Source organism: Saimiri boliviensis, chromosome 1 (assembly GCF_048565385.1).
Source record: "Saimiri boliviensis isolate mSaiBol1 chromosome 1, mSaiBol1.pri, whole genome shotgun sequence".
Lineage (NCBI taxonomy): Eukaryota > Metazoa > Chordata > Mammalia > Primates > Cebidae > Saimiri > Saimiri boliviensis.
In genome coordinates this window covers 4,554,247-4,568,293 of record NC_133449.1, presented here as the reverse complement: position 1 = coordinate 4,568,293, position 14,047 = coordinate 4,554,247, and the positions used below count along the sequence as shown (strand labels likewise).

The 14,047-nt window shown below is 39.2% G+C and overlaps 1 non-coding gene across 1 annotated transcript; it reads left to right on the top strand.

Annotated features, from left to right (window-relative positions):
• The first annotated feature begins 3,875 nt into the window (after positions 1 to 3,875).
• On the top strand, positions 3,876 to 4,004 carry LOC120362225 (small nucleolar RNA SNORA31). The gene has a single exon (XR_005578184.1). It is a non-coding gene; the product is annotated as a small nucleolar RNA SNORA31 (small nucleolar RNA).
• Positions 4,005 to 14,047: the final 10,043 nt, after the last annotated feature.

The following is a 14,047-nucleotide window of genomic DNA, read 5'->3' as shown; positions in this document are numbered from 1 at the left end:
AGGCCATTATCCTGAGCAAACTAATGCAGGAATAGAAAACCAAATATCGCATGGTCTCATTTATCAGTGAGAACTCAACAATGAAAACACAGGAACACTAGGAGGGGAACACCGAGCAAATTCATGACACACAAATTACCTATATATTAAACAGGTACATGCACCCCTGAACCTAAAATAGAAATTAAAAAAAAATAAAATAAAGTTAATGCATTAGAGAAAATTAAATCATGTACAAGGACATGTTTAGAAGCTGGAAGTCTAGGGGAACACATTGTCATACTTTAGAATGAAAAGATGCATTTTCATCATTTACAATGGAAGATTGTGTCTCCAGGTTTTAGAATGAAAGGGTGAGCTGCCATACTTTAGAATGGAAGAGTGCATCGCCATGATTTAGACTGGAAGGGTGAATTTCTGCCCTTATTAATTTATCTGCTATTCCCCTTTCACTCAAATCCTGCTTTTAAATCCAATCTCCTTTGAGATTTTGAGTCATGTGATATTTTTTATAAGTTATATCATATCAAGAAGTAAAATGTAAGACCGAGAATAAGACATAATTCCATACATTGTCAGAAAAAGGAAATACAGATTCTTGTTTAGAGCTCATGTTACATAAAATCTATATGGAGGCAGCCTTGACAAAGGTGAATAGAGTGGGATTCAGCATGAGGCAAGCTGGGCTTCAGTTCTGTCTCTACCAGGAGCTCTGGGTATGAACTATTTGACTTTTGTGACTTGGAAATATATTTTTACCATAATTAATATTACTTCATTAATAGCAACATTAATACTGTCATGATATATTTACTGCCACAAACAAGAGCTGACCTAGGAGTCCAAAATAATTTTAATTGAGTGATTACAGGTCCTTCATAAGCAAGTGGTTTAGCCACCAAAAAGCAAGAGTAAATAGTAAGCCTTATGAAACTTTTCATAGATCCTTCCTGGTAAAATCAGTAACAACCTTGAATCTGTGGTCAAACGGAATTGCATCAGTTTGACAGCACATTGAACACATGATGAGTGCCCAAGCATGTGTATCAAAGTTAATAATACTAGTTATTATGTGGGAAGGAAAGAACATTTTAAATGTAACAGGCAAACTGTGGGAAGGGAGAGAGAATGGCTTCCACCATCATGTTAATAAGTAGAGGTTAACAGGTTCCTGTCTGTTATTATTAACTCTGCTACACATACTTGTGCACTCACCTTGTGCTCAGATGTGCTCTCAAACCTTCAAACCACTTAAAATACATCCCTACGCTGGGATATGTGGACCATTGCCTGCATGTGGCAGATAGGAATTGCATTAGTTTGTGGTTGAAAACTGGTGGTTTTCTGCGGTATGGTTTTTAAATGATAATTTTACTTGAATTCAATGGTGGTCATAACAAAGAGCACACGACATCACATAAGCAAATCTGCATCAACCATGCCCCAAATTCAATTGCTTTATGGCCCTGCAATCTCTATGTTACTACTCATAACTGGACCTCTGTGCTGTGCTCCTGATCCATGTTTGCTGTGGTTTTTAGAGCCCACAGGTCACTCATGTAGATCAGTGGACTCAGCTTTTTTCCTTCCTCCAGTATCTCTTTCCTGTCTCAGGTATGGGCACTGGAAGCTGACCAAGTCTTCACCACCTCCATAAACCAGGTACCAGTGCTTCCACAACACATCTCTCAGATGTGCCCACTGACTCTGACTTTCACTGCCCGTTGACCATCCCCTAGGGCTGCTGGACAGTTTCTCCAGACCTAGCTCAGCAATACCTAGCCATCTCTAAGATGGAACCCAGGCATTCTTTGTCAAACATAAAATGGAAGGGACCACTCCCTCCTACAGAATTTTGTGTAAAGTTTCTCAACCCCATGACAAGTTTTATTCCTCTTTGTATGGAACATTTGCCCTTCCCCGTGTTTCAGCTGGACGTCCCCCGTCCACGTATGCAGAGTGCAGCACAGCCGCTGCTGTGGGGAGGCTGTTCTCTCTATTCATCTCACGTTTGCCTGCCACCTGTTTAGAATGTTCTTTCCTTCCTACCTGTTTCCCACCTGCTAAGCTCTACGTACTAACATAATAACTGTGAACTCTGATACACATACTAGAGCCTTCACCATGTGCTCAGTGTGCTGTCAGACCTTCAAACCACCTAATGAACATCCCCACTCTGGAATATGCGTATGATTGCCTGTGTTTGACAGATAGGAAAAGGAGGCTCGGACAGATGTTCCTCCTACATGTCACAACTCATACGCAGATTTACGCACAGGTTGCTGAGTACAAAACCTTGGCCGTTTTCATTGCACCATGCTGCTTCTTTCAAAAATCCGAAAAATATTGTCGCATCCAGAAGGTCATTTATGATAACGTTCCTCTTCTAGGTTCACAAAGGACTCAAAAGCATCTCTGTTGTGTTCGTGTGACAACGTGTTTCGATCATCTCTATAAATTTCCTCTTGTCCTGCTCACAGCTCCATGAGAAAAGGGCTATGGTGGATTTAAATGTCAATCCTTGGTGACAAGCAAAATCCTGCTAAACCAGGAATCTGAAAATACTGAATGTTTGAATCAGTATACGAATAGAAATCATAGAATATGAGGTTGAATTAGAGAATGGGCTCTGGCTTAGTTTGAACAATTTTAAGGACAAATTCGAGCTCTTTTTGTAAAGCAATGAGCTCTTCATCTTACAAAAAAAAAGTATGTGCTGATTATGTAATTTAATAATACGTTAGAGACATTTGGTAGGTTAAAGATGTTGAAAAATCAGACAGGGCCTGCATTAGTTCTCTGCTTCCTTGAGTAGCTTTAATTAAACCCTGTACATGTTGCTCTTGTTCTTCATAAGGGCCCCTCTTATTCTCTTTTTTTCTGTGTTTTGAACTGTTCTAGACTAAGGAACTGTAATTATAAATGAAACTTCCAGCTCCAGCAGGTGAGTCAGTATCTTTAGAGCAGGGCTTATCTTGTGGTTTTTATTATTCCTCTTGCCCAGCACACACCCTTGCAAAGTGAATGGTGCCTCCCTGCTTAACTCACAAGTGGATATTCTTCTCCACATGATGCACTAGATTACACAATTTATCACACTATTTAAACACCCTCACTAATGCACATCTCTGCAGATATTTCTTTCTGGCACCCAGAAATGTCAATTAGAAAGCTTCAGGTATGCTGTCTCAGAATCAGTCTTCAGTAATTGTCCCTCTAAAGTCAGAATTGGAAACCATTGTGTGTCAGATTTGCAAATGTCTCCGCCACTGTGAGTTAGTTTGTTACAATTAATACTTCAAGTGAAAACTGTTAACATGCTGAACATCCTTCAAGGGGATCATTTACTCTGTAAATGCATCAGTCTAATTTAATCAAATGTCAATATGAGATAAAGAATGCTGTATCTGGGAGCTCTGAGTTTGCATTTAAAGTTCCACGTGTATCTACCCCTTACGACACTGATTTGTAGAGTGAAAAAATACAGATTACATCTCTTTGTTTTCACTTTTGAATTAAGTTAGGTTATAACGACCTTTAATAATATGCACTTTTTCTACTCTGTAATGCTTTCTGTAAGTATTTCACTGTGGCATTTCAGAATGATATTGTGAAAGGGAAGACACTCTTGCTTCTATTGTTCGTAATGCTCTGACAATTATCACCACTGTTAAAAGTACTTTTTAAGAATTGGTCTACATCCTCCTCAAGGGCGATCTTCTGGCTCCTTAAGACATTAATGTTAATATTAATGGTGATCCAAGAGCCGCTCCCACTTCCATTTCTTTCGAAAGTCTGGAGGCCCTCATCCAGGCAATCTTTCCTTTTGTCACTTAGACTTTTCTTAAAGGTCCCCTTGAAAACGCAGGATTGGCCCGCATCCATTGATAGACCTTGAACAGTTTGCTGTTGTTTTTTGGTTTGCTCTGGGACGCAAAAGAAAGAAATCCCTGCACTTCCTTTTGGTCTTTCTGGCAGCCCAGAGTGAATTGGGGAATATGTCTGTAGAAAAAAAGGAAAAAAAAAAAAAAACCGCAGGGTTAACAACTCCACCTCGAGTTGACTTTCAACATGAAGTGCAGCAAACTCGCACACATGTGGAGATAGCCAGACAGAGAACAGAGTAGAGTCACACACATACGTGTGACAGAAGCGCTTGCGGATTGCAGGGGCAGCAAGAGTCTCTGCTCCAACATGAAATGAATCAGGAGGGCGCCAGCAATGTGGGCCTCTGCCAACTGGTGAAAGGCTGTCTTTCCATCAGAAGCTTCTGATTCCTGTGCTGCCAGATTCAACCAGGGACCCTTAAAACTATGTTAAAGATACTGCTGGCAGACTCGGGGTTGAGATATACTTCTGGTTAAACAAGCAGAAGATAATACAGTTTTGAGTGTGGAGATTTTTTTAAAAGAAATTTCAACGTGGAAAGCACTTATTGAATTAGGAAGCATCATCCATTTTCACTTTTAAATACATAACTGCATTGTCTTTTTAAGAGTGGCCATATTTAGTCAACAGTGATGTATTTGCATATGGCATGATTCATTCTTTTTTACAAACAAATTTTAAAGAATGGGGTGCCTGCTAAAATAAATAAAATAGAGAAGAAATTGAGCTGCAAAATGGAGACGTTTAATAGAGACACCAAACATATGCTACCAGTTTCCACACCAGTACCAAAGATTTGAGTCACAGATCACAGATTTAACTCTGAATTTCTCAGAAATCTAGGAAAAGAGAGACAAATAACTGTAAAATATATCAATGCCAAACCCTCAGTTTCTCTCTATATAGCTGATTAGAGAAACATGTTCACTTAAGTAATTTTAATAATTCTTACATATATATTTTTACATTTATTCAATTATGTAAGTTTCCTCACTTACACTGATGCCCAATGCAACATCTTAAAACCTAGGATTATAAAACCAGATCATGAAAATTTACCCCGAAGTATATTTAGAGTTGTAAAGAATCATAATACTAAACTATTCAACTACGCTTTTTTTCAGACATGAAGATTAAAGCTCTGAGAGAAGTTGCAATTTGCCTCAGGTAGGATCTTGAATCATCTTAAATTTATGGGCATATTTTCACTCTCCGAAAGACTCAGGTAGGACATGAGGAATTTGTTTCAAAACAACATGAATATCAGAGGAATATTTTCATATATAGATATACCATTCAAAAAAGCCAGGAAGGAAAAGAAAGGATCACAGAACATTCTCATCTCGAGATTGCGCATGTACAGAGGGACCTCGGAGATGTTGCAGGTTCCATTTTTGACCACCAATAAAAGAAAATAGTACAATAAAGGCAGTCACACATATTGTTTTTCTCGGTGCATAAAAAGTTATGTTTATTCAATATTCTTGTCTAAGTTTGCAGGAGCATTATGTCTAATGGAAAGTACGTGTTTTCATTTTAAAAATACTTTATTGTTAAAAAATACTGACAATCATCTCGGCCTTCAGCAAGTGGTAATTTTTGTGCTGGTGGAGAGTCTTGCTTTATTGACCTTGGTGGCAGCTGACTGATCATAGTGGTGGATGCTGACAGTTTAAGTAGCTGTGACAATTTCTTAAAGTAAGACAATAGTGAGATTTGCTTCATTGACTGACTTCCTTTTACAAAAGATTTCTTTGTGGCGTACAATGCTGTTCAATAGAAGCTTAAACAACAGTAGCATGGCTCTCAAAACTGGAGTCAATCCTCTCAAATGCTGCTACTGCTTTATCAGTTAAGTCTGTGTAATATTCTAAGCCATTTGCTCTTATTCAACAATGCTCACAACATCTTCACCAGGAGGAGTTTCCTTCTGAAGAAGCCATTTCCTTTGCTCATTCTTAAGAAGCAACTTCTCATCCCAGGTTTTGTTATAAGATTGCAGCAACTCAGTCCCATTTTTCAGGCTTCACTTCTAATTCCATTTCTCTTGCTATTTCCATCATATCTACATTTCCTTTCTCTACTGAAGTCTTGAACCCCTCAAAGTCATCCGTGAGGGTTGAAGTTACGGTCTCCCAAACTCCTGTTAGTGCTGATATGCTGACCTCTCCCCATGAATCACAGATGTTCTCAGTAGCACTTAGAGTGGTGAATTCTTTCCAGAATGTTTTCAAATTACTTTGCTTACATCCATCAGAGAAATCACTGTTAGTGGCAGTGATAGCCTTATGAAATGTTTCTCTCAAGGAATAAGACTTGAAAGCAAAAATTAATTGTTGATACATCGGCTGCAGAATGCATGTTGTGTTAGCAAGTAAGAAACAACATTAATCTCCTTGTATATCTTCATCTCCTTATATATCTTTTTGCTGGAGAGTCTTGCCTTAGCGACAGTGGTGACAGCTGACTGATCATAGTGGTGGTTGACAGAGCTCTTGGGTGACTAGGTGCATTGTCGTCAATAACCAGTAATATTTTGAAAGAGATCTTTTTATTTGAGCATTAATTATCAGCATTGGACTTAAAATATTCAGTAAACCATGCTGCAAATAGGCATGTTGCCATCCAGGCTTTACTTTTCCATTTACAGAGCGCAGACACAGTAGATCTAGCATAATTGTTAAGGGCCTTAGAATTTTCAGAATGGTAAATACACACTGGCTTCAACTTAAGGTCACTGGCCGCATTAGCCACTAACAAGAGAGGCAGCCTGTCCTTTGAAGCCAGGTATTGACTTCGCTTTAGCTATGAACATCTTAGATGGCATCTTCTTCCAAGAGAAGGCTGTTTTGTCTACATCACAAATCTGTTGTTTAGGGTAGTTACCTTCATATTACTATTTTAATTGTTTTTGGACACCAGGAACTATGCCTGTAGAAAACGGTGAACTTAATCAGTTCTGACTGTGCCACCAACTAACTTGTCATTCCTCTTCTTCTCTTCCTCTTCTTCGGCCTATTTCCTGAGATGCTGCAATATTTAAATTAGGCCAATTAATGACCCTGTAAGTGTTCAAGTAGACAAAGAGTCACACGGTCTTAGCTAGATCTTTTGGATAACTTGCTACGGCTTCTTCACCAGCACTTGCTGCTTCATCTTCTATTTTTATGTTACGAAAATGGCTTTTTCCCTTCAACCTCACGAACCGGACTCTGCTGACTTCAAACATTTCTTCTGCAGCTTCCTCGCCTCTTGAAGACTTCACAGAGTCAAGTGAAATCGGGGCCTTGCTCTGTATTAGGCTTTGGCTTAGAAAATGGTGAGGCCGCTTTGGTCATCTATCCAGATCACTCACACACTTTCCATATCAGCAGCAAGGCTGTTTCCTTTCTAATTGTTCATGTGTTCAGTAGCACATTTACTTTATTTCAAGAACTTTTTGTTTATTTGTGTGAGTTGGCTAACTGGCACAAGAGGCCCAGTGCTCGGCCTGCCTTGGTTTTCAACATGCTTTCCTAACTAAGCTCGATCATTTTTAGCTTTTGATTTAAAATGAGAGACATGTGACTCTTTGTCTACTTGAACACTTGTAGGGTTATTAATTGGCCTAATTTAAATGTTGCAGCATCTTGAGAAATCAGGAGGCCCAAGAAGAGGAAGAGAAGTGGAGGAATGACAAGTTGTTGGTGGCACAGTCAGAACTGATCAAGTTCACTGTTTTATACAGGCAGAGTTCCTGGTGTCCAAAAATAATTAAAATAGTGACATCAAAGGTCTCTGATCTTGACCACAGATCATTATAATGACATAATAATAATAAAATAGTTCGGAATATTTCTGGAATTACCAAAATGTGACACACAGACACAATGTGAGCACATGCTATTAAAAGGGTGAAGCTGATAGACTTATTTGACACAGGGTTGTGACAAACCTTTAATTTGTAAAAAAAACAACAATAAGAACACCACCAAAACACTATGTGCAAAGCACAATAAAATGAGGTGTGCATGTATTTACGTACAAACAGAAAGCTGCTCTTCCTTCCCTTGATACCATGCTGTGGTTCTCCACTGCCATCAGCATCAATGTAACTTCAGTCATCTAATACATAATCCAGGATAATCCTGGCAGGCACTGATTGACCATCCAAGAGCCATTCGAGGGAGTGCTCAGGAGCAACTGTGCACCACAGTGGGCTGATTTAAGCAGCATTCGTAGGCCTGCCTCTCCTTTCTAGCTATTTTCTCCTGAAGTTCTCTAGTATTTACAATTTCTGTCAGTAGATTAGCCTCGTTGTCTATGATTTATCCAGTAGGCTATGTCAAAATGCAGAGTGCTAGAGACAATGTAGAGAGCTGTCTTGGAGTCCAGTCCATGAAATACTTGAGAGAAATTCTGAACATGGACAACCAATGAGTTATTGAAGTGCAGACAGATCCCTGAAATATAGGTAGGAGGACAGTTGTGTTTTAGAAATGCAGAGGAAGGAACTAAGGCTTCTGAGACATGGGTCTGATCGCAGGAGAATGAACTCAAGGTGAAGGATAAAGGCAAAAGGTGTGGGAACAGTGGAGTGAGAAAAACGAAACTAAAAACAAAAATGGTGTTGCCAGACATGGGGAATCCCTGAAAACAAATATCCACTTTTGATTGTAGCAAGGACAATTCCAGGCACAGATATTCGTGACCAGTGCATTCAATTTCAACTTGGAAGTTCTGCATAAATGCGTACTACACAAGTGCTAACCCATAAATTCAGGAGTTACAGACAGTGTGGCCGCACAGACCCTGAAACACTTGGCAGGCCCCCAGGCTTGCCCTGCTGTCCTGGCAGAGCCTAAAGAAAGCCAGCTTCTCCTCCTCCACCCTCCAACACTGGACGTCTTCATCCTACACGAACCGCTCTTCTGTGGGCACAAATAGAAAGACCTAAACCAGACATGGAAATTCAAACTTTTCGCAGCATCCATTAACTTTTTCATTCATTCAATACATGGTTGTCAAGTATGTACTTTGGGCCAGGTCCTGGCATCAGATAGTAAACAAAACCGAGAAACCAGATTCTCTATGTCTGACTAGCCACTGGAGGCAAGGCACATGCAAGGAAAGATGTATCAATACCGTCCCAGAGAAGCAAGTGGCCTCGTGGACAATGACATCCGTGTGCATGAGTAAGGATATTGGGCAGTAACACACGCTCTAAGGCATCTGAGTGTCCCTGAAAGATGGGCAGGAGAGGGTGGGAAGAAGACATTCTGTTTGAAAGTGACCGTGGATATTCCGTGCTGGAGGGAGTATGGGAGCTGGACGTTGATGACATAAGGAGTACACATGTGGGAAAGAGTCACAGCTTCCCATATGGAGAAATTTGTCCATGCCACATCGAAAGGGCAAGAAAGAAGAGGGGTGTATCAGAGAAGACAAATTCATAGATGATTAAAGCTTAAGGAATGAGAACAGAAGCAATGGGAAGCTGGCTTGGGTCAGACCATGGCCATTCTGAAGTCTCAGCTTCAGGATCAACAGAAGCAGATCTGAGGAGTAGGCAGATTTTTGCTTTTGAGAATAATGAGTTTTGCAAATCAATAACCAAACATAATTAGTATAATTTGATAAAACTGAAAGTCAATAAGGCTTAAAAGGATAAATATAAAGTGGTCTTTGTGTTTAAATCCAGTAATATTGTCATTTTTATTGTATTATTATTTTATTGTGACAATTATTAAGCAACTGCTAACTCACTGACCTCTCTTTTATCCCCTGATAGTAAAGATCTAAAGTTTATCTTTACTTTAATCTGAATTATCTGAAATCCCAAGATGCTAATTTTTTGAAACAGGTGGAATGTAAAACTATGCATCTCTTTTATTTAGAAAAAATAAAGGCATAAAACAACCAAAGAAATTACTTGCCAAGGAAAGGGCCTAACAGTTCCCTGGTGTGTGGGTTGTGCTGTTCATCCGTCAAGTATACTTTTCATTCAACAGAAAAACAAGAATCATGATTCTTTGATATCTGTACACCCGAACATGAGTGATTGACTTTCATAAGTGTGCAAGACCTAGATTATATTAATTATACTACTTATACTAATCTGGCTGCTTCAAAATTGTTATTGATTAATAAACCACTTAGTTGCACTTCTGATTTTCTAACCAATCTCCCTGTAAATTAAACACACAATACACACCACACACACACACACACACACACACACACACACACATATTTTTCGAAAACCTAGAGACCTAGATTAGTAGTATGAACATTTTATAATAGAGTGCTGCTTTAAAAACTTTAAGTCAAATTTAAAACCATACCTATTTAAATAAATTCTGCAAGCCACTTTAAGCTGTGGGCATTTAAGTTTTTCAATATACTGAATCCTAATTAAGCATTAGCAGTACAAGTGTATTGGGAAAACATTATCCATGTAAAACTAACCTCTCGAATTTTACGTTTATGTCCAAGAACAACTATGGTTCTTGAAATGTGCGACTAAAACCACTAAGTGCCTGTTTTTATTCATTCAAATTGCTGCATATCATTATTAGAGGAAGTGACGTGGACTCACACTCCTTTGACATTTGTGAGGCCCATGACCGGACAGAATGCAGCAAGAGCTCCTTGTTCCTCAAACCCCCATGGTTTCATTACGGACTTCTCAGACCATTTTGAAGACAGCGCTGACTGAGCATAGCCCAGAGGGGCCAGAGATGGAGAAGATGCACGTGATTATGAAAAGAGAACAGGAGAATCAGTGGCTCAAAAATGCTCTTGAAGATGGTAAATAATCCACTCACAGCCAGTTTCTCTGAACTTATTCAAGTAGTATGCTTGAAAACATGACAGTGTGCATTGATCAGTCTGTCTAAATTATTTTTCAGTAACATTTGTGATGGTTTACATAGGAATCTAATTATAAAGAGACACCTCAATAGTTTAATGTTAAACTGTACATTATTTGAAAAACCGAGTGTTGAAAATAAAAATCTCAAAAATCCTGCCAAAATTAAACATTTGGTTTAGCAAAATATTGACTACATGTGATCATCATATACAGACTTAGCCATCATGTTGCTAAATCTTCTCTCAGTTTTCAAGCTGATTTCAAAAAAAGATTGAAATATTATTTTTGTTATAATAATAAATAGATTGAAAACCAATCATTGTCTTTGAGTTACACAACTGTTGTCTTTTCTTTTATTGTTAAGTTCTGGCTGTTTTTAAAATGCAGTGTACTGTCACGCAATTAGCAAACACATTCATGCGTGAATAAAATATTTTAAAATTATTCTTGCCATTTTAAACATTTGACAGCAGTCTTAGTTTGGACTTCTATAAGAAACTACCATAGCCTGGGTGGCTTTAACAATGCACATTTATCTTTCACAAAATTCTGGAGACCTAGAAGTCTAAGACCAAAGCACCTGCAGATTCAGTATCTGGTGAGGGTCCGTCTCCTGGTTCACAGGCAGCCAGCTTCTTGTATTCTTATATGGCAGAAAGGGCCAAGAACCGTTCTCTGGGGTTTCTTTTATAAGAGCCCTAATATCATCTATTATGGTTCCACCCTTATGATCTAACGACCTCCCAAATGCCCTACCTTCTAGTACCATCATGCTGGGGGTTAGGATTTCAATATATGAATAAGGCAGGTGGGCGTGAACATTTATTGCAATGCCATGGACAGCTTTATTATATAAACAAAATATATGGATGTTATTTTACTACATACAACTTAAATGTGCTCAAAACACGTAGCATGTTCTTTATTGTCAACTACTCTACTTGAATGGTGAGAAAGAACTATATTCTTTAAAATGATAATTATACTTTAATGTAGCTCACTTTAAAGAAAAAAATATTTTGTCCAAGATATGTTCTAAAAACTTAAGAAACAAAAGAAGGTAGTCTTATGTTGATATCATTTGGAGTATGGCAGATTTTCTAACTAAAGGATTATTTAAGGCAGTGAAAAAGTCCAAGTAAGAGAATAATTTTGCTTTATTTTCTATGGAGGCAGTTTCTTTGGTGTTTCTAAGTCAGAATATAGTTTTTCTGCTGAAATAATAAGGCTTTTGCTGGGTCCAGTGGTTCATGCCTGTAATCCCAGCACTTTGGGAGGCCAAGGCAGGTGGATTGCTTAAGTGAAGAAGTTCAAAATCAGCCTGGGAAGCATATTGACTTACAGAAAAAAAAAAAAAAAAAATGCTGGGCTTGGTGGCATGTGCCTGTGGTCCCAGCTACTCAGGAGGCTGAGGTTGGAGGATGTTTGAGCCCTGGAGGTCAAAGCTGCAATGAGACATGATTTTGCACTTCAACCTGAACAAGAGAGCAAGACACCATCTCAAAAAAAGAAGGGGAGTTTCCAAACGTAAGGTAAAAGCAAAAGTAAAGTAAAAGTTTTTTTTTTTTTTAATTTTTTTCTGACTTGGACAAGGGTGGAATCCATGACAGGGATGTTCACTTCCAGGCTTGTAGCCAATATTAAGTATCAAAACACAAAGTTTGCTAATTTGCATGATCATGAAGTATGCATGAAGAACATGCACAAGAGAGGAACTGCAGATGCATAAACAAATAAAGACTCTACAGAAAGCAACACTCACAGATTTATAGCAAGAGAAGTAAATCTCCAGGACTAATCCTAGGCCAAGTCATGACAGAGACAGTCTGTGATTTTCTGGCCACATCTTTTGTATTTAGTCTCCAGTAGTATCAGCAACCCCAGGGGTTCCTAACGAATCAGGCAGTTTCAGATGTCTTTGCCATTATACATTTCCTTGTGTTTCATGTGCATTCCTCCACCCTCCATGTAGCCAGAGCATCCATTCAACAGTCGGATGGGAACTCCCAAAGCATAGGGACTGCTCAAGGGCATCTCTAAATAACTGAGCCCTGAGTCGTGTTCTCCATCCAAAATTTTGCATGAAAAATTGCAAAATTATAATTTACACATACTATGTTTAAAACACATATAACATGACTGGGGTCTTTGTCCCCACCCAAATCTCACCTTGATTGTAATAATCTAATCGCCACATGTTGCAGGAGGGAACAAGTGGGAAGTAATTGGATCATGGGGGTGGATCTTTCCCATGCAGTTCTCAAGATAGTGAATAAGTTTCCTGAAAGCCAATGGGTTTATAAAGGGGAGATCTTCTACACATGCTCTCTTACCTGCTGCCATGTAAGATGTGACTTGCTCCTCCTTGCCTTCCACCCTGAGTGTGAGGTTTCCCCAGCCCTATAGAACTGTGAGTTAACACAACCTCTTCCCTTTGTAATTACTCAGTCTTAGGTTGTCCTTAGCAGCAGCATGAGAACAGACTAATACAATATGTATTATGACAATTTCATTATGTGTTTATAATTTTTAACTTCTAAATATTTTGTTATATTCATAGCCAATTCAGATGCTGTATTTCCTTAGTTTCATACTTGCTTAGCCAATTTTCCATAATGATTGCTGAGAAAGCACAGCTGACCATAACTAATATCTCAAAAGGAAAATTATACAATTCCTTTAAAAATTAAAGCAAAACAAATAATTGTATGTAGATATGGATTCACTGAGTGCATTTGATAAAATCTATGCATCAGGTGAGGAAAGTTCCAATCATCACAGCCATGGCTAAAAGGGGTCAAGGGGCACCTTGAGCCTTTGCTTCACAAGGGACAACCCCAAGCCTTGACAGCTTCCACATGCTGTTGAGCCTGCAGGTACACAGAAGTCAAGAATAGAGATTTGGGAAACTCTCCCTAGATTTCAGAGGATATATGGAAACACCTGGACGCCCAGGCCAAAGTTTCCTGCAACAGTGCGGCCTTCATGGAGCACATCTGCTAGGGCAGTACAGAAGGGAAATGTGAGGTTGCAGCCCCCACACAGACTCCCTACTAGGGCACTGCCTGGTGAAGCTGTGAGAAGACAGCCATTGTCCTCCAGACCCCAGAATGGTAGATCCGCAGACAGCTTGCACCGTGTACATGGAGTCGCAGACACTCAACGGCAGACCATAAAGGCAGCCAGGAGGGGTGCCTATACCTCGGAAAACCACATAGGCAGAGCTGCCCAAGACCATGGAAATCCACTTCTTGCATCAGTGTGACATGGATGTGGGATATGGAGTAAAAGGAGATTTCACTGCCC